Source organism: Panthera pardus, unplaced genomic scaffold (genome assembly GCF_024362965.1).
Source record: "Panthera pardus isolate Hobbes unplaced genomic scaffold, ASM2436296v1 HiC_scaffold_17, whole genome shotgun sequence".
NCBI classification, from domain to species: domain Eukaryota; kingdom Metazoa; phylum Chordata; class Mammalia; order Carnivora; family Felidae; genus Panthera; species Panthera pardus.
Genome location: NW_026526732.1, coordinates 109,158,787 through 109,177,310, shown reverse-complemented (window position 1 = coordinate 109,177,310; position 18,524 = coordinate 109,158,787). Strand labels below are relative to the sequence as shown.

The 18,524-nt window shown below is 47.2% G+C and overlaps 1 protein-coding gene and 4 non-coding genes across 5 annotated transcripts in view; 3 read left to right on the top strand and 2 right to left on the bottom strand.

Annotated features, from left to right (window-relative positions):
* The window catches only part of LOC109252608 (histone H2B type 1-C/E/F/G/I), a 490,736-nt gene that overhangs the window by 297,955 nt on the left and 174,257 nt on the right, over positions 1–18,524 (bottom strand). The gene's annotated exons all lie outside the window — the stretch shown is intronic.
* Positions 2,364–2,445, top strand: TRNAS-AGA (transfer RNA serine (anticodon AGA)). The gene has a single exon. It is a non-coding gene; the product is annotated as a tRNA-Ser (tRNA).
* Positions 2,811–2,882, top strand: TRNAD-GUC (transfer RNA aspartic acid (anticodon GUC)). The gene has a single exon. It is a non-coding gene; the product is annotated as a tRNA-Asp (tRNA).
* Positions 6,517–6,598, bottom strand: TRNAS-UGA (transfer RNA serine (anticodon UGA)). The gene has a single exon. It is a non-coding gene; the product is annotated as a tRNA-Ser (tRNA).
* On the top strand, positions 11,855–11,926 carry TRNAQ-CUG (transfer RNA glutamine (anticodon CUG)). Its single transcript has one exon. It is a non-coding gene; the product is annotated as a tRNA-Gln (tRNA).

The following is an 18,524-nucleotide window of genomic DNA, read 5'->3' as shown; positions in this document are numbered from 1 at the left end:
TTAAATCAGTGAATTATAGTCCACCCCAAGAAACTAGAAAAAGTGAACCTGAAACTAATATAACACTGTGGATTAGCGATACTGGAATTAAAATTTAAAACTTAATTTAAAAAAAAAAAACTAGAAAAAAAGAAGAGCAAATTAAATGCAAAATAAGCAGAAAGAAATATTAAAGAGAAAAGCAAAATTCAATTAAACAAAACAGAAGAACAGTAGAGAAAATCAGTGAACCCCAAAATCTGGTTATTTGACAAGTTGAATAATATTGACAAATCTCTACCAGACTGATCTGGAAAGAAGTCACATATTACCAATACCAGGAAAGAAAGAGGGAACCAGATTCTACAGACGATAAAATAATGTTATGAATAATATTATGTCCATTAAGGTGATAAATTAGGTTAAATGGATCAAACTACAGCTCACTCAAGAACAACTAATCTAAGTTGTCATCAATCTAATTAACATAGAATTTGTCATTAAAAACCTCACAGAGGAAAATCCAGGCCAACAAGGAGCTTTATTGGTGCACTGTACCAAACCTTTAAAGAAGGAAGAACACCATGTCCACATAAACTTTTCCAAAAGTTAGAAGAGGAGGGAGCACTTTTCCTATTCGTTTTATGAGGTCAACGTTACCCTGATATCAAAACCAAATGACAGTTGAGAAAAAATATCACAGACCAATATTCCCCATGAAAAGAGTTGCAGATATCCTTAACAAATTTTAGCAAATTCAATTAAGTAATATTTTTACTTTTTTTGAAAGAGAGAGAGAGCGTGGGTGTGGGAAAGGGACAGAAGGAGAGAGAATCTCCAGCAGGGTCCACATGGGACTCAATCCCATGTCTCTGGGTCAGATGCTCAACCGACTGAGCCACCCAGGCACCCAAATCAAGCAGTTTTTAAAAAGCATGATATGCCACGACCAAATGGGGTTTATCCACGGGACCCGAAAAGTGATTATTGCTTTTCAGTTCTCAAGGGGGTCATTTCTCGTGTTTCTCCCCAAGGAAACACGAAGACTGGATGCTTTCGTTCCAACATTCAGTAGCCTTGAGGATTCATGAAAGTCTCTTACCTGCACGTTTTTCTCTTTGTACGCGTGGGTGTTGGCACTTCGTGGGACTGTTCTGAGGGTTCAATGGAGTTATCAATCGGAAGTCATTTTCTAGAAGATGAAATACGTAGCCTGTAGATCCTTGCCTTATTTCCACCAGATCAATTTCCATGCCACACCTCTCCCTGTTCCTTCAAACACATGACAAGTGATGTAGAATCATCCTATAGTTTGAGAGGACGTGTGGGGACCCTTTACATCCAAGTACAAAGAAATGCATATACTTGGCCTGAAAATTTGAAAGCCAGAGAAAAGCTGAAAGCAGAAAACGAGGGTAGCTACGATTCCAACACACACGGGGAAGTTAGCATTTGGTGTTTTGTTGACACATGTCTAGTGGTAGTTGTTGCGTTTTTGGTGTGTGTGTGTTCGGACACACACCGGGTTTTTAACGTAAGGGTACGCAGTGGCATATTGATTTAAACCTGGCTTTCCATTTTCATATTTTCTGGTGATATAAATAACGCAGAGAGCAATGCTTCCTATGAAAAATTTAAGGAAAACAAAAGTGATCGAAATAGACAGCTACCCTCACTTCACTGCACATCTTTGCTCTCTTGTTAGATTGGCGAGTGTCCCGTCAGATTTTTTTTTTAATGTACTTGCTTAATTTGGGGTTCCACTTTCTATACATGGGGACTATGTGTACGTGCCGTTATGGGTACTAAGGTTCACACGCATTTTCCAAGTAGAACGACGAGGATCTAATTCTTTACGGGCTACCTGGTGCCCTGTGATCGGGCCGGCGTCACCGTCCTGCCTTCCTGGCCAACGTGCCGCTTCCATGGTTCTGCAACGACAACGTTGCGGCGGCCTTGGTGACCACGCAAAGCGGCTGTTTCTGCCCTGCTTCCTCGGTCCGAGTGGAGGGTTCCCGGAAGCCACGGCGTCTCCCACTCCCGGGACCCCGGAAGGGCAGGGGTTCAAAGGCCGCGGGGTCAGTGGGGGCCGTTCCAGCGCGGAGAAAGCAGACCCCGGGTGCGACCCCGCGAGGGCCCAGGCTCACTAGTCTGCTGGAAACACTGAGGCTCCCGCGGTGAGGGCTCTCCTCCCCGGGCTCCCGACTGCCCGGGCGGCACGAGAGGTCGGGCCCTCTTAATCTGTACCGTTTTGCAGGCCAGCCCCCCATTGTCCCCGCGGGTTCGCGTTCCACTCACCGGGCCGGCCGAGCGGTGCACCGGGCCCGCGAGCCGGGCTTGGGCGCCGCGCTGTCTACGACTTGAAAAAAGCGGCCGAGCGTCGTGTAGTCGTGGCCGAGTGGTTAAGGCGATGGACTAGAAATCCATTGGGGTCTCCCCGCGCAGGTTCGAATCCTGCCGACTACGGCGGCTCCTTTTCCCGCGGACGAGCGGGACACCCCCAGCTTTTCTTTTAATCAAAGTCCGGGCGCCCCGCGGAGGGGGCGCGGCTGTGCCGAGGGCGCAGCGGGTGCGGGGGCCTCGGGGACGCGCCGCGGGAGCCCCCGGTTTCGGGGCAGCTCTGGAGCGGCCCGGGGTCGCCGCTTCGGCCGCCTGCGTCCCCCAGCGCGGCGGAGCAGCCCGGCCGGGGAGCGGGCGCCGTCGCGCCGGCAGGACGGGCGGGGTCGCCGGCAGGGGTCGCGCGAGCGAGCCGCGCGCGGCCCTCGGGGCCCAGAGCACGCGGGCGGCGGGGGTTGGCTTTATGGGATCCGCAGGACGACGCCACCGCGTCCTCCTCGTTAGTATAGTGGTGAGTATCCCCGCCTGTCACGCGGGAGACCGGGGTTCGATTCCCCGACGGGGAGCACGGAGCATCCTTTTGCGTCCACAGCCGCCTGTTTTGGAATCCCTGGCCGCCCGGAGAGCTGCGGAGCTCGACCCGGTTGGCGACCGTGAGCGGCGGGGACCGGGAAGCGCTCTCCCGCCGCCGCGGCTCCTCCGGGGGCACCTGCCTGATAGAAGACGCGGTCCAGGACGCAGAAGCGCGCGCGCCGTCTTGACCTTGTTCAATCAGCCTCTGTTACGGGAGCGCTCGGTGCCGGTTGGCGAGTCCGGGCAAGCTTCAACAGCGGACCGCAAGAGAAGTTACGACAGAGAAGTTCATTGCTCACAGGTGGTGGAGGAAGGGCGCCCACGCTTCAGAGCGCCGCGTCGGGAGGTCGAGGCAGACAGAGCAAGCCGACCTGCCTTTATTAGGGCCCATGAGTGCAGTGCTCTGGGGGGTTCCAGGGCTAGGGCTGGACTGGCCGGTGCGAACCAGAAGAAGGGTCTGGGTGAGCTCCACAGGGCTCTAATCTAAGGAGAGCGCATGTCATGGCCCTGGGAGGCAGGGGAGACTTGATCACGAGCGCTTCGGGGACGTCATGGCAGGAACGTACATTTGCTGTGACCCTGCGGGCTGCTGTGTAGGGCACACACCTGTACGAGGGCCTGGTGTCCCTTTCCCGTCCCTGCGGGCCTCGGCCCAAGAACGTGGATGCTGAGACCGCAATCCCCCCGGGGGAGCCTAGCTGGGCTCTCCATACACAGGGATGCGAATAAGAAAAATGAGTAGGAAACACACAGTCTAACAGAAAGATGGGCAAACGTCCAACGGGTCCTTCACAGAAGAGGGCATCAAAGTAACCAATAACCTCACCAGAAAAAGTGAGAAGTAAAACGAGTAGATTCCACTACTACATTCGTTAGAGTTCTCCAGAGAAAGAGAACCGATAGGACGTGTTTCTAGAGAGACAGAGATTTATTTGGAAGAATTGGTCACAAGCTTATGGAGGCTGGTAAGTCCGGAATCTCCAGAGCGGTCAGCGGGCTGGTGACCCAGAAAGAACCCAGGCAGCCGGTCAAGTCTGAAGGCTGTCTGCCGCCTGGATGCCTTCTTGCTCAGGAAGTCAGTCTTTTGTTTGATTTATGCCCACCCACGTGATGGAGGGCAAATCTGCTCTGCTCAGTGTCCACCAATTTCCACGTGAATCTCATCCAAAAACACCCTCACAGAAACGTCGCAGAGACACAGAATAACGACTGACCACACGGCCCAGCAGGTTGACACGTAAAATTAACCATCACAACTATTTGCCCGTTAGAAACGTTCAAATAAAATAACAGAAGACAAGGATGTGGACTCTCATTTGCGGGCACGCAGAGGGGTTCGATTACTTGCAAAAAGTACTTTGGCATTACAGGACTAAAGCTTGAACATACACACTTACGGCGGTTCCACAATTCCATCCCAGACGACATCTGCCCAGCAAAACCCTCGACTGATGTTGCCTTGAAAGACACGCACAAGAATATTCACGGCAGCACTGTTGTGGCCCAAACTAGGAACATTCCAGATGCCTCCGTGGAGGAGGTGGACTTTAAGAAATGCCTTGACATCTGGGGCTGATCTTCAAGAGTCGTGAAGGTGTGTGTGTGTGTGTGTGTGTGTGTGTGTGTGTGTGTGTGTGTTGGCTTTTTGTTTCATTTTGTTCTTCTACAAACAAAAGGTCTGTTCCTACCTGGACCTTTCCTTTCCACTTTCTTCTGCATGCAAATCAGAACACCGAGCCTTTGAGTTTATACTTTGTTTCCCGAATCAACCATAAGGCCCAGGTAAGTGTCCTTGGTCCCCGGATGTGCAGGAGAAGGTAGGAAGAGAGGGCTGGGACCAGAGAACTCTCCCCTGGAGTCTCTAAGTTGTAAGGTGGAGATACTGAACCCGGTGAGTGCTGGCCAGAGACTGTGCTGTTAGGTTTGGGAGTTTTTCTCTAACTGATCTGATTTTCACTTTTTTTTATTTTTAAATCCCACTTCTTTCCCAAACTTGCAAATGTGATACTATGACACACTCAATGGATAAAGTGTATCAGACCTGGATGTGCAAGAGAAACTCTAAGTTCAACTTCTTTGTGTATCATGTTATCTGTAAATTTCATGGTAATACCGTAGTAAGAGTAATTCCACAGGCACTCACGTTCCAAAGATAAGACGATTGACTACCCCGGTCATTTACTTAGTTTACGTCCCAGACCAGTGTCACCACAGATCTCCATTAGTAATTTTGCTCTAAAGTCATCCTGTGACGAATCCTGGCCCCGAAAGCTCTTGTAAGTCTCCTTCCCTAACTCCCCTCTTTGAGACACTGAGACTCTTCCAGTCTGAGACTCTAACTTGCTGAGTAAGTTTAATACACCCAGTTTGCCAGAATCAGCAGGCTTTTTCCCTGATGGTTTTTGGAGGGGGCTCCACGTGGATTTTGTTCTTACTCTCAAACTAGAAATATCCACTTCTTGTGGTTTAACCAACTTTTCCCACTCTTGGGCCCTGGAATTTTCAGGTTGAGAAGGTTTAATGGGCGCAGAGCTCTTTATAAACCGATCATTCATATGAAGCCACAATAACAATCAGTTACTATCACTCAAAAACAGGTAAAACCTCGTTGCTGTTGAATGATCCACCCTACATTTGGGCTAACAAAACACTTAACACACAGTGGGTAACGACTCATACTCCCGGCCAACCACTTAGATTTATCTATGGAGGCAAAAATCTGAATAAGAGAGTCAGGCAGTAACATTCATTTCCAAGTGTAGACAACAGCAGTGAAGGCAAGCTGAGCTGCCCCCACACCTGCACCAACGTCTGGCTCCCTGGGTATAGACACAAACCCAGACAGAGTTCAAACTCAGTCCTGCCACTTACCAGCTGCGTGACCTTGGCCAAACTATTTTACTTCTATGGGTGTCTGTTTCCAGATTTTTAAACTGAGGATATGAATACTATTCACTTCACATGAATGTTGTAAGGATCTTACGTGCTAACATACACAAAGCGCTTGGAGATTTGTATGTAATGGGCGCTTGATAAATACCAGCTGATATTAACGTCATTCCTACCTGTGAACTACCCAGGATTGAGTTGCTGGCCACTAACCCTGCAATATTTGTGAAAAGTGACTTCACAACTGCATTTAAGAAAGCCCTTGCTCTAGTTAGCATTTGACTGTGCAGTGTTGGGCGACTCAATCTTCAGGTTTCCTTATCTGTAAAATGGGATTCATGTTACCTACATGATAGGGCTATGGGATTAAATGAGCTAATGCAGGTAATCCCAAATTCAGTGCTTGGGACATAGTAAGGATTCAAACATTGGTAGCTGTTAGAGTAAACACTGCTTTATAAAGCCTGAGTTCCCTAGAGCAGACGGTAGCAAGGAAAACACCTCGTCTCCAGAAGATGGGGGTCCGACTTTGCTGCCCAGCGACCCCGAGTTGGCTCTGAGCCATAACCGTGGAAAAAGAAACGGCCTTCCTCAAGTCAAGACGTCCACACCCTCACAGATTTACTCACCCATTTGCGACTGTTTGGCATCGGAGGAAGAGGTTATGAGACCCAGAGAAATGGGTAGCAGGGTAGGCAGGGCGAGCCCGGAAGGGGACCCGGACGCCAAGGGCAAAACCGTAGCCGGCAGGATTCGAACCTGCGCGGGGAGACCCCAATGGATTTCAAGTCCATCGCCTTAACCACTCGGCCACGACTACCTGCTGACGGTCGCCTCCTGCCAGCGATTTTGAAGGCGGGCCACCTCGCAGCATCAGGCCGTCCTGCGCCTGCCTGGACGCGCCGCGACGCCGAGATGCGACGCGGGGAGGGAGGCTCGCTGTGCGGGAGTCGGGTCTGCGTCCACGCGACGCCTCTCAGTCTGGGGTACGGGGGTCACCCGGCAGCAAAGGGAATCGGGCGGCGCGGGTGGGATTCAGGGAAGACTGTCCGTGCCCGGAGTCCGCTCCCTCGTCACCGCCGGCCGCGCGTCCGCGGGGTCTCTGCGGAGCGGGCGGTGGTCCCTGCGGCCTCGGATGTGCAGGTGCCAGTGGCCTTGGGAGCGCGCTGGGAGGACTCCGAGTTGCTGGCGTCTGCTGTCCGCGCCCGCCACTAAAACCTCAATACCTCGATGGCCTTCACCTGCTTTGCGCTTTCCTGCTTTCCAAGAACAGGTTGAAACCCGACGGGAGCGCGGGTGCGGTGGGAGGGGCGGGAGGAAGCAGGTGCAGAAGACCACCCGGGAGGGGGGTCCCTGCGCCTCGCCTGCCCCGGGAGGGAGGCCCCTTGGATGGGGAGACGCAGGTCGGACGGGGAGGACCCTGTGCACCTCCCCTAACACACGGGCGGTGAGAGCGCGGCCGCGTCTGGCTCGAGTGATAGGATTGTCCCCGCGCGCAGAGACTGCCTTCCGCGGCACCCCGTGGAACCGGGTTCTTCTCTCAGTGCAGAATTTAGGGACCACAGGGGTGAGAACTGGGGATTGAAGTGCTTTGTCAAAGCTCCCTCACAGCACAGTCACCAGACTTGCTGATCCGGTCGGGAGAATTCCCTGCGCGCCCGAGACCCTCAGGCTGCCGCGTCTGTTCTCACTCAGGGCGGGCGGAGGGACAGGTGCTCCCGCAGTGGGTCCAAGGCCGGCGCCCAGGAAGATCCGCTGAAATCCTGTCCCCCCTCCCACCTGTGAATGTGACTATTTGAAAAGAGTCTTTGCTGATGCCATCAAGTTATTAAATGGGGTCATTGTGGATTAGGTGGGGCCCTAAATCCAGTGATAGTGTCCTTATAAGGAGCAGGAGATTTGGAGGCACACGGGGACACAGCCCACGTAAGGGGGAGGCAGAGGTTAGAACAAAGCGGCTGCAAACCTAGGAGGCCAGCGGAGAGCCGTGAAAGAGGTTCTCCTCTGTCCCTCTAGAAACACCAACCTTGGAGACACCGTGCATTCGGGTCTCTGGACTCCGGAGCTGTGAGCAGATACATTTCTGTGGCTTTAAGCCACTCACTTCCTGGTAATTTGTTAGGGCAGTCCTGGGCCACCAAGCCAGCTCCCTTCCCGGGTTGCTTGGAACAAGATCCTTGTTCGGGACTCGCTCCCACAATCCACCGCGGAAGCCCACACAAATGGCTAACCACCTTCCACCGCAAACTTATTTTGGAGCAAACTCTCCTAGGGAAAGAACCCAAACTAAAAGAAATTATTTATGTGCAAAGACACCTGTGATGCTGTTAGTTATAATTAAAACATTTCCAAAAATGGGAGGGGGTGATGGTATGGCTTAGGCGTTTGAGGGTTTGAGTTATTTCTTTCCTTGTGTTTTTCATGATTTGAAGCACACATCGTGACTCACATTTTTTTTAAAATGAAGAAGCAGAAATCGTGACTTTATTGCCGGAGCCAGAAAGATGTATTCTCCAGGTACAAGGCTTCAGTATCACTCAGTAGCCAAACGTTGGCTCGAGGGGTCGTTGTCCAGAGGGACTACTTGTCCACCATGGCCGTGAAGCCCGGTTTTTTCCTGGGAAGGAAGGAAGCACAGAGAGATTAAGTGTCCTGCCCCAGGTCGCAGAGCTAGCAGGAAAAAGCAACTGAGTGGCTGCAGCTAGGAAATGTGAGTTCACTTGAGAGAGGATTTAGTGCAGAAAAGTGCCATGTTCATTTTGGGGTTTGTTGGGTTTTTTTAATAGACGTTGTCAATCCAGTTGGCTTTTAAAACTCAATATTGGGCAAATAATCATAACAATTGATAATAATAGTAATAATAATAATAATTTGAGAAATAATTTGGGAGATTGAAGTCCTAAAGTAGCCACGAAGGTGAGGCTGGTGGCCGCAGAGACTGCCACGCTGATGTGCAGATTCTGAGAATTAGTCCTCAACGAACGAACGTCTAGGTTTGTTTTGAGGAGGGCGTTTGTCTCCTCGGGCCACGCCAGAATCAGCGCCGAACAGAAACCGCCAAAATGCTCTGGAACAGATGAGCTCCGTGTTTGCAAAGCGTTTGCAAAGCAAGGTCTTCTGCTCTTGGCCTTGCTTATTTAGGAAAAGATGTTTATTATTAATTAAACTAGACCAGTTGTTCAACAATGCAGCCGGAGGGGGGCACGCGTCCAGGAGGGCTGGGGCAGCTTTGTAAGGTGCCCTGCTCCTGGGCCCTCCACCTCATTGCCCCCGTCGCCCCGTGGATTTCACGCAGAGTGGAAAGTGATCCCTGTGGGCCTGGAGCCAGAGTCATCCTAGCGGTCGTCATGGGGATGAAACTCGAACTTGGCGCGGTGAAAAGGATGAGAGACCTCCCGTGTGAGGGTGCAGGCAGGAAACCGGCCCTGAACCAGCTGCTGGGAAGATACGGGAGACCACTAGGACCCCCCCACCATGCCACAATTTTTGTCTCATCTACACATAATCACAATGAAACGACTTGGAAAATACTGCCACTTGGGGACTAGAAGGGCGTTTGTGTGTGTGTGTGAGTGTGTGTGTGTGTGTGTGTGTGTGTGTGTGTAACTCTCTGTCTCTCTTCGTGAACGTGCACGTACAGAGGTGGATGAAAGCCACGTGCACACAGCAGTGATTCCTCACGCGGAGAACATGCTGGGACCCCACACAGGTCTGGAAATAGATGCAGCCCCCTCCCGCCCCATCCCAGTCAACAGATTACGGAATATGTTTTGGGTTGAAATGATCATCCTCCTCTGTAGTTTTCTGTCCCTTCTGATATATCCCACCTCGTTTATTACCCTGTCCTTTTATGTTCCCCCTTTTATATCTTGTCTGCTTTGGTGTTGACTGAACAGTTGTATGTTATTCTATTATTTCCTCTCTACCAACATGGAAGTTGCATGTTCTTTTAATTTTTCTTTTAATGGTGAGCCTAGAGATCACCACATATAGTCCTGACCCAACAGTTCTTATGTTACCATCTTTCCAGACAATGCCAAGGACTTAATGTTAGAAAAATTTAATTCTAGTCATCCCTCTCTTGATGTAAATGCCATTGTTTGCGTGCACTTAATTTTTTTAATGTTTATTTATTTTGAGGGGGAGAGAGACAGGGCCCGAGCCAAGAAGGGGCAGAGAGAGAGGGAGACACAGAATCTGAAGCAAGTTCCCTGATGTGGGGCTCGAGCCCACGAACAGTGAGATCATGACCTGAGCCGAAGTCCAAGTCTGTCCGGCGTTTAACCAACTGAGCCACCCAGGGGCCCCTGTTTGTGTGCATTTAAATTCTACATTCATTTTCTCCTCTAGAAGACATTCGTATTGTTTTATTCAGTCAATATTCGCTTTAATTTGACGATAATGTTCCATTTTTATTTGTATTTTCTGCATCTTCCTCTGAGATCCTTTCTACTTTATGTCTTAATCTTCAGGAAGCAGCTGGAATATGGTTTATGAGATAGCTATGACTGGGGGGAACAGTGCCTCTGAGAGTAGACAGGAAAAAGCCCAAGGAAACTAGGTTTATTTTGTTTTTAATTTTAAAAACTGTTTATTTGTGAGAGAGAGAGTGTGAGAGGAGGAAGGGCAGAGAGAGAAACAAAATCTGAAGTAGGCTCCACACTGTCAGCACAAAGTCTGATGCAGGGATCGAACCCACGAATCCATGAACTGTGAGATCGTGGCCTCAACCAAAGTCAGATGCTCGACCCATTGTGCCACCCAGGCTCAGGCCTAGAAACTGGGTTTAAGTGACACAGGATTTGGGAAACTCACTGTCAGTCAAGAGAGAAAAAGCTGTCGGGCACCTGCCTTCCATTTACATGCCAATTTCTTTACCGATTCCTGGAGAAGGTCAGAATGTAAGGGGTCTTCTCAGAGAGGACGCAGCAGAGGTGCGATTGCCCCACGATAAAGGTGAGCCCGTCCCCCCTCCCGCCCCCATTCCATCTGACCTACTTATGTGTGAGTCCCCAGACTGCATTCTCGGGAATCTGCACCCCAACAGCCCCCTGAGAACCAGTCCAACTAGTATTTGGGCTTCAGTCACGGATACAACTTTGACCTCATTCGCAAGACAAAGATGAATGAAAATTTTAGTCACAATTAAAAGGTGGTTCCCCTTCAGCAGTGTGATGCTTCATTTCTACTTAGAGAATTTGTTTTTATCCAGTTACAGATCAGGTTAGGTGACATAAGAGAATCTCCAGATGCAGAACATTCATAGCCTGGGGTCCATGAACACCTGGAATAGTTTTCAAAATGATATGTGTATGTATCTAGGGGCACCTTTGTGGGAAAGAGGCTTCCCAGATTTTATTTGATATGATCTGGAAGCAACAGGCAAAAGAAATATACCAGGAATCTTTGCTCTAATGAGTTCTTTATCTTGGGAAAGAAGACAAGAATTTTTCAGCAGCGTTTTGTTGGGGGAGAAGATATAAGATGCCTGTGAATGAGCACGAACATTTTAACCCAATTCCCAGGGACTGGCACCAGCCCCCATACCTTCTCTGATGTGGGACTGACCTCCAGTCTTGCAGGAACTTGGTGATTACTTACTCTCAGGAAAGATGGTTCGCTCCGTCCTCAGCCCTTCAGCTTGACAGTCTGGGATCGCTTCTGTCCCCTACCGTCCCCCCTTTTTTTTGGGGGGGGGGGGGAGTATCTCCTCCGAGACAGCAGGGAGTCTTGCTGCTGAGAAAGGGGAAAGGGGGAGCCTCGGCCGAGGAAGGGGGAGCCGCTGCACCTGCGTCTGCGCCGCCGGGCGGGGGCGGCCGGGCCCGGATTGGGGGTGGGGGGCGAGCTGCAGAAAGGGCAGAGGGCGACAAAAAGCAGGACCTGCCTCATCTGTCCCTAGAAACCGATTTGCTGCGGAATTTTGCGCCGAGAGCCCGGTGCGCGCGAGGAAAGGCCTGCGTCAGGAGGCAGGCTGATACCTGCCCAGGGCGCAAATGTCAGCTTTTCCGAGGAACCTGAGCCACAAATGGGGATGCATCCTGTCGGGAAGGAGAGCTGTCAGCGACAGCGGCTGTGGGGTTCCATGGTGTAATGGTTAGCACTCTGGACTCTGAATCCAGCGATCCGAGTTCAAATCTCGGTGGAACCTGAGCGTTTTCATCCTTTTTTTTTTTTTTTTTTTTTTTTTAAGTTTTCTTTTTTAGGAATGATCGTCAGGGAGTCCCCGGTTCACATGAAACCCAGAGTGTGATCTAGAAGGGGAAGATGACACGAACTCTGTGTGGACCCCACTGCCTCCCTGCCGTCTTGTTCGGAGTGCAGAACCATCCTCCCTCTTTCTCCCCATTTTCCTCCCCCGCCTAACAGATACTCTGTGACGCTCATAACTTTGAGTTGAGTTGAACTTTTCCTGATTGATTGCTCTGTAAAATGCCCTGAGCTCACTTGGTGCGGGAGCAAAAGGATGCGACAGAATCGAGGGAGAAAAGAGATCCTCTTGAGCACAATACTTTTCTGCCCAGAGAGAATGAGGCTTCATAATGTCCAGTAGGTACGATGACCAGACTTCAGAGGTGTTTCATTTTCCACGGAGAAATGAAGATTTGTGAAAATCTACTCACACTTTAAAGAATTTCTTGAACTGTCTCAGATATTTGAACGCCACTGGATGATGCCCATGTAAACCTGAAGCACTGTGGACAGAGCAAATACTCAGATACATTTTCTGAGTATCTCCGCGGTGTTCCTTTGGTCGTTTCCATGACATTGATCCACCGCACAGAATTGCTGTCGGTGACGAATATGTTCCAGAGAAATCACGGGGCTTTCAGACTGCATCCTAGGACATCTCTGCGATCGTTTTTATTTTCATAAAACTGAACGTTCTGATTGCAAGCTGGTTGTTTTTCTGGTGAATGTCTGCATATGCCACAAGTTCAGGCAAGACAAGGAAGTTCCTGAGATCCTCAAGAAGTAATCCCAAAGTGCTTTCCTTACTTTTATTTCATCTATTGTTTTTCTAAGAACTGTGTATATACTTTTTCACTTAATATTTGCTAATGGGTATAAGCTTTTCATATGCCCTTTTTAAAAGTTTATTTATTTTGAGAGCTAGAGAGAGTGCGAGCAGGGGACAGGCAGACAGACGATCCCAGGCAGGCTCTGCACTGGCAGCACAGAGCCCGATGTGAGGCCGGGTCCCATGAACCGTGAGATCATGACCCGAGCCAAAATCAAAAGTCAGAAACTTAACTGACTGAGCCACGTGGGCGTCCCTAAAAATTGCATATTTTAATTTCAAGATACAGAGTATCAGGCTATAAATGATCTTAGGGTCTTACTCTTTGACTTAATAACATATTGCTAAAATTAATTGTTATTTTTGTTGCAAGTAGCTGCCATTCATTCACTCATTCGTTCGCTCCTCCTTTCACGCGTAATACTCTACTGTGTCGATACACCGCAGTTCATTCATCCATCTTTTTGTTAATGGGAAACTCACATAATTATACATAATATGGATTTGGTTTTGACTTAGGTCAGCTCTGGGGTCATGGGAAATTGAAACTGTTTTAGGGCAGAGAAAATCCACGATTTGATAACCACGCATTTAGCTGGAATTGATAACTTTCAGCTGTCATGCCCTCCCTCCAAAGGCTTGGGCACAGTAATAATCACTCGCCCTTCTATATTATACTACCCCGTTCTCCTAATTACTCATAATGCCTTAATTCCTAGAGTTCACTGCCAGCAGAACTATGTCTCCAGGTGCAGTAGGCTATTGCTGGCGCTAACAGCTTAAATATCTACCTAAACTTACTGTTTCCGGGAAGCAGTTCTGCATGAGACTTTTGCCATCTGTTTCTTTCTTCTGAAAGAAGAGATCTTGCTTTCAGACATCTGACTGGCAAAGCTGAGGGCCCAGGCCTGTCTTCTAGCTGCCTGGGAGGCTGGGGACTGAGTTATAGCTGCTGTCTTGAGCATGCGCAGTTCATAGCTAGGCGTTTCTTCCTAACCTATGAAGTCTCCGCCATATTAGTGCACTATGTTCAGCAATATGATTAGCACCTACTCTTCCTTTTTCTAACTTGCCCAACTTTTCTTCTCCCAGTAGTTTTCTCATCTGTCATGATTCATTAGCAGAATATATTCTAAAGAAGATTATTAAGCACAGCAAATAGAATTATATCATTAAGAAGTAAATTATGAAAAAGATCGCTTTTAATAAATAATAACCATAAAAAGAAATAAAATCAGAGAGGGGAAATTTATTCATTGATACTAAAAGCTCAAATATATAGTTTCAACAGTAGAGACAACAAAAGTGATGAACAAATTAATGAACAAGAAATTGGAACTAATGACCGACTGGTATACAAAAATTATAAAGAACAAGAACATTCAGAAACACACGAGAATATCTAAATAAGCAGTGAATGCATAAGACAATATCATTAGTAATTACTACCTTTTCAGGTGTAGTAACAAAATGAAACTAAAATTATAGACAGCAATGATATAAGAAATGGGACATTGTGGTCAGGGTCAAATTAGAGTAGAGTTATTTATTCTGAGAAAAGATTAAAGACAAAGTTCATTGAAGTCATAATTCAGGCAAATGATAAATGAGTATAAAATCAGTGTTTGCCTGAGTCCCTTGCCGAAGCCACACAATAACCATTTGTAACAAGGGATATTAAATGCTAGGATTGAAAGAAGGAAGAAAGAAAGAAAGAAAGAAAGAAAGAAAGAAAGAAAGAAAGAAAGAAAAAGAAATATTATTGAAAAAATCAATATTACCATTATATTTTGTTTTTTAAATGTTTTTTTATTTTTTTGAGAGGGAGAGAGACAGAGCATGAGTGGGAGAGGGGCAGAAAGAGACGGAGACACAGAATCCAGGGCTCGAACCCACGAACCACGAGCTCATGACCTGAGCTGAAACTTAACCGACTGAACCACCCAGGCGCCCCATAGCATTATTATTTAATGTAGTGTATGACACGTGAGTATACTGGTGTATTATAATTGTGCTGTAATTAAAAATTTAATAGTCAAGAATTGGAATATTGATATTATTGTGTTTCACCGTCATTTGCTAAATTTTTCTTCATTGTGCTTCACAGTTGGGCCCCCCAAAACTGCCCTCTTATAACTTAGATGGACCCCATTTGTTTCTAACCCTTACTCCTTTTCTTCATAGACTTTATTATATCTGAATAAATGAAGATTTATCCTAATTTTAGAGCTTTTCTTCCTCATGAAAGTGGAATATGGCAAAGTAAACATTCTACTTTTAAATTATCGTGAACGGATGGAAAGAATTCTCAAACAGAGCTTTTTCTTTAAAGACTCAAAGCCAAAATAGAATGTCATTTTTTAAAGTTATTTTTAAATATTCTAGAAATGAAGAATTAAAATACAATCACATCTTTATTACTCTTCATTTTATTCTAAAGCAAATATTTATAAACAGTTTTGGGGAATAAAAGTATGAGATGTTCTGTTTTAATGTTTTTTTACCTATTTTGAGAGAGAGAGTGAGCATGAGTGGGGGAGAGGGGCAGAGGGGGAGACAGAGAGAGAGAGAGAGAGAGAGAGAGAGAGAGAGAGAATCTTAAGCAGGCCCCAGGCCCAGAACAAAGCACAAAGTGGGGTTCAGTCTCACGACTCTGAGATCATGACCTGAGCCCAAATCAAGAGTCAGATGATTGACTGAGCCACCCGGGCACCTCATGAGATGTTCTTCTCACTGCTAGCTGTCTAGCTAAAGAACTCTCAATATTTATATTATCTTTTTTATATCAATTCAGTTTTTATTAATTCTTAATATTGCATAAATAAAATTAGCCATTTTCAGAAATTATTAATTATTGAAGCATTGTAACCCCAGAAATAGTGAAAATCCATTCATATTTCAACTAATTGATGGTATTTAAAAAAAATTTTTTTTAAAGTTTATTTATTTTTGAGACAGGGAGAGACAGAGCATGAACAGGGGAGAGTCAGAGAGAGAGGGAGACACAGAATCCGAAACAGGCTCCAGGCTCTGAGCTGTCAGCACAGAGCCCCACGTGGGGCTTGAACTCACTAACCGCGAGATCATGACCTGAGCCGAAATCGACCGCTTAACCGACTGAGCCACCCAGGCGCCCCAAATTAATGGTATTTTAATAGATAAAGCACATAAGGAAATTTTCATGCCGTGCTTAATAGCTGGAATTATTATTCTTGTCTCAAAATAACTTTTCGGATAGTAACAGTAAACCTGTTACTGTAAACACTAGTAGTCTTACACTGATTAGACATGATGGTAAACCATACAATCTCATGATTGTTTATTAAACTGAGGTTTAAGGATGCCAAAAATGCTGTGGAAATAGGCACCTGGCTACTTAGCTTAATAAAGGCAACAGATAGAGCAAAATCAATCAGCAAAGTGTTGAATCTATGGCTAAAATCAAGTTGTGTTACATCTGATGCTGATTACATTCAGATTTGTTACGTATGAGTGTTGAGACTTTAAGGGAAACCCTAATCATAATAGAAGTGGTACATTTAAGTTATATATTTTACTTTGAGATCATTGGAAATTCAAAGGCACTTCCAAGAAATAATCCAGAGAGACCTCCTGTGCCCTTTCCCCAGTTTCCCCCAAGGGGGACATCTTGCAAATTATCCTCCAAGGTAAAAACAAGGATGTTGACATAAATATAGTGAACATAAAACATGGCCATCGTCACCTCCCTTTCCCGGTTTACCTTCTACTTTCCTCCCTCCGCCCTCATTCCCCCACCCCTCGCAACCACTGATTGATTCTCATTTCTACGTGTTCCCATTAAAGAATATAAGAGTCTTTCGGCGACTGAAGCCGGGAAGATTCTAGCCGGGGCTGAGGATATAGGACCACCTTGTCCTCCTCCCCTTCGACCTTTCCCCAAAGCCCCTCTATAAAATGGTTTGATCCCCCCCCCAACACAAACAAAAGAATGCTATATAAATGGAATCATAGAGTATATAACCCTTTAAGGTGAACTTTTTCATTCGCTGTAATTCTATTAAAGTGAGATTTCTGTTTGCAATCCTTTTAATGAGCAGTGATGTTGAGCATGTGCTTCTCAGCCATTTATATGTCATTTTTGGAGAAGTTCATTCAAGTACTTTGTCTAATTTTAAAACTGGGTTGAGTAGTGGGAATTCTGTATATAATCTAGATATGAAACCCGATCTTATCAAATGTACAATTTATGAATATTTTCTCCCAATCTGCTGGTTGTCTTTTCCCTCTCTTGATAGTTCCCCCGATGCACGAAGCTAAAATCAAGGTGCCAGTGGGTCTGCATTTCTTTCTGGAGGCTCCAGGGAAGAGTCTGTTACCTCACTCGACTGGGTCAGAATTCGGTTCCCTGTGGTCGTAAGACCAATGTTGCTTGCTGCCAATAAGCTTAAAACGGTTTCCATCATTTCGAGGCCACCACATTCCTTGGTTTGCAGCCCTCCTTCCTCCATCTTGAAAGTCAGCAGCGATGGACGGAGTCCTCATCTCCCATATCTCTGGCCTACTGTTTTGCCTCCCTCTTCCACTTTTAAGCACTTTAGTGATGAGACTGGGCCTTCTCAGATAATTCGGGATAATCTCTCCATCTCCATCCCATTCGCAAGAGCCATTTTGCCACGTAAGGCGACATATTTGCAAGTGTTGGGGGTTAGAACATGGACATTTGGAGACACCATTATTCTGCCCATCACAGCAGCTATGGAGTGTCTTTTTTTCATTCAGTTTAAGATCTTTCTGGTTCTTGGAGTGACAAGTGAGGTCCAATTGGTTCGAGACATTTTGGGTATTATGCTATGAGACTTTGGATCTTATGGAAACCTTCTGCGTTAGCTGGGTCCCTCTAACGTCTAACACTGCTCTCACAGGGGAAGGGGGAAACGTTCTGGTTACGGCCAGGGAGCGATAGCATTTCAGGTTCCCCATTCAGCCTCTGTTGCTACCCAAGGTGTAGGCTCCTTATTGCTGTGCAAGAGAGGGAGTCCTGGGTCCCCATGAGGCTTCCTCTAGTGCTTCCCTGAATCGGAGGGGCGGGGGAGGCTCATCCTTGCCCCCTGTGTGACCTCCACTAACACTGAGCAATGATGAACGTCTTGTCTCTCCACTAGGCCTCTTCCTATCTTACCCCGGTGGGGAGGGTGAGAGGCCAGGTGGGGTTGGTAGTGCGGGTCCCCCAAGGGGTCTCTAGGGACAGGGCCTGGGAAAGGCCTTTTTAAAGCCTGGAGCAGTGAAAGTCTCAGCCTTGTACTCTGCTCTCTCTGAGATACTTTGTGGCAGGGGCAGGGGGCAGGGGTGGAGGGGAACGCCCTGCTACAGTCTGGCGGGATGGATTGGGGGCCCCCCCTCTGTCTTTGCTGCTTGTGGGTGGGGTGAGACTGCAGTTTGCTTTCGTTTCCATCTTCCTGCAGCTGAAAACCTCTCCAATGGAATGTTGAACTTCACTAAACACACAACATGGACTTAAAAGCATAAATCCTAAGACTCAACATACAATTTTTAAAATATAAAGCTTTTAGAAAAAGGCAAGCTTAGGTCCAGGAACTTGTCAAAATATCATGACTTCCTACTGGGAAAGCACTCTCAGCCTGCCATCCACCCTTGCTTATTTAGATTATATAGATTGGGGTTTTGTTTTTTTTTTTTAGTTTATTTATTTTTTGAGAGAGAGAGAGAGAACAGAGGAGGAGCAGAG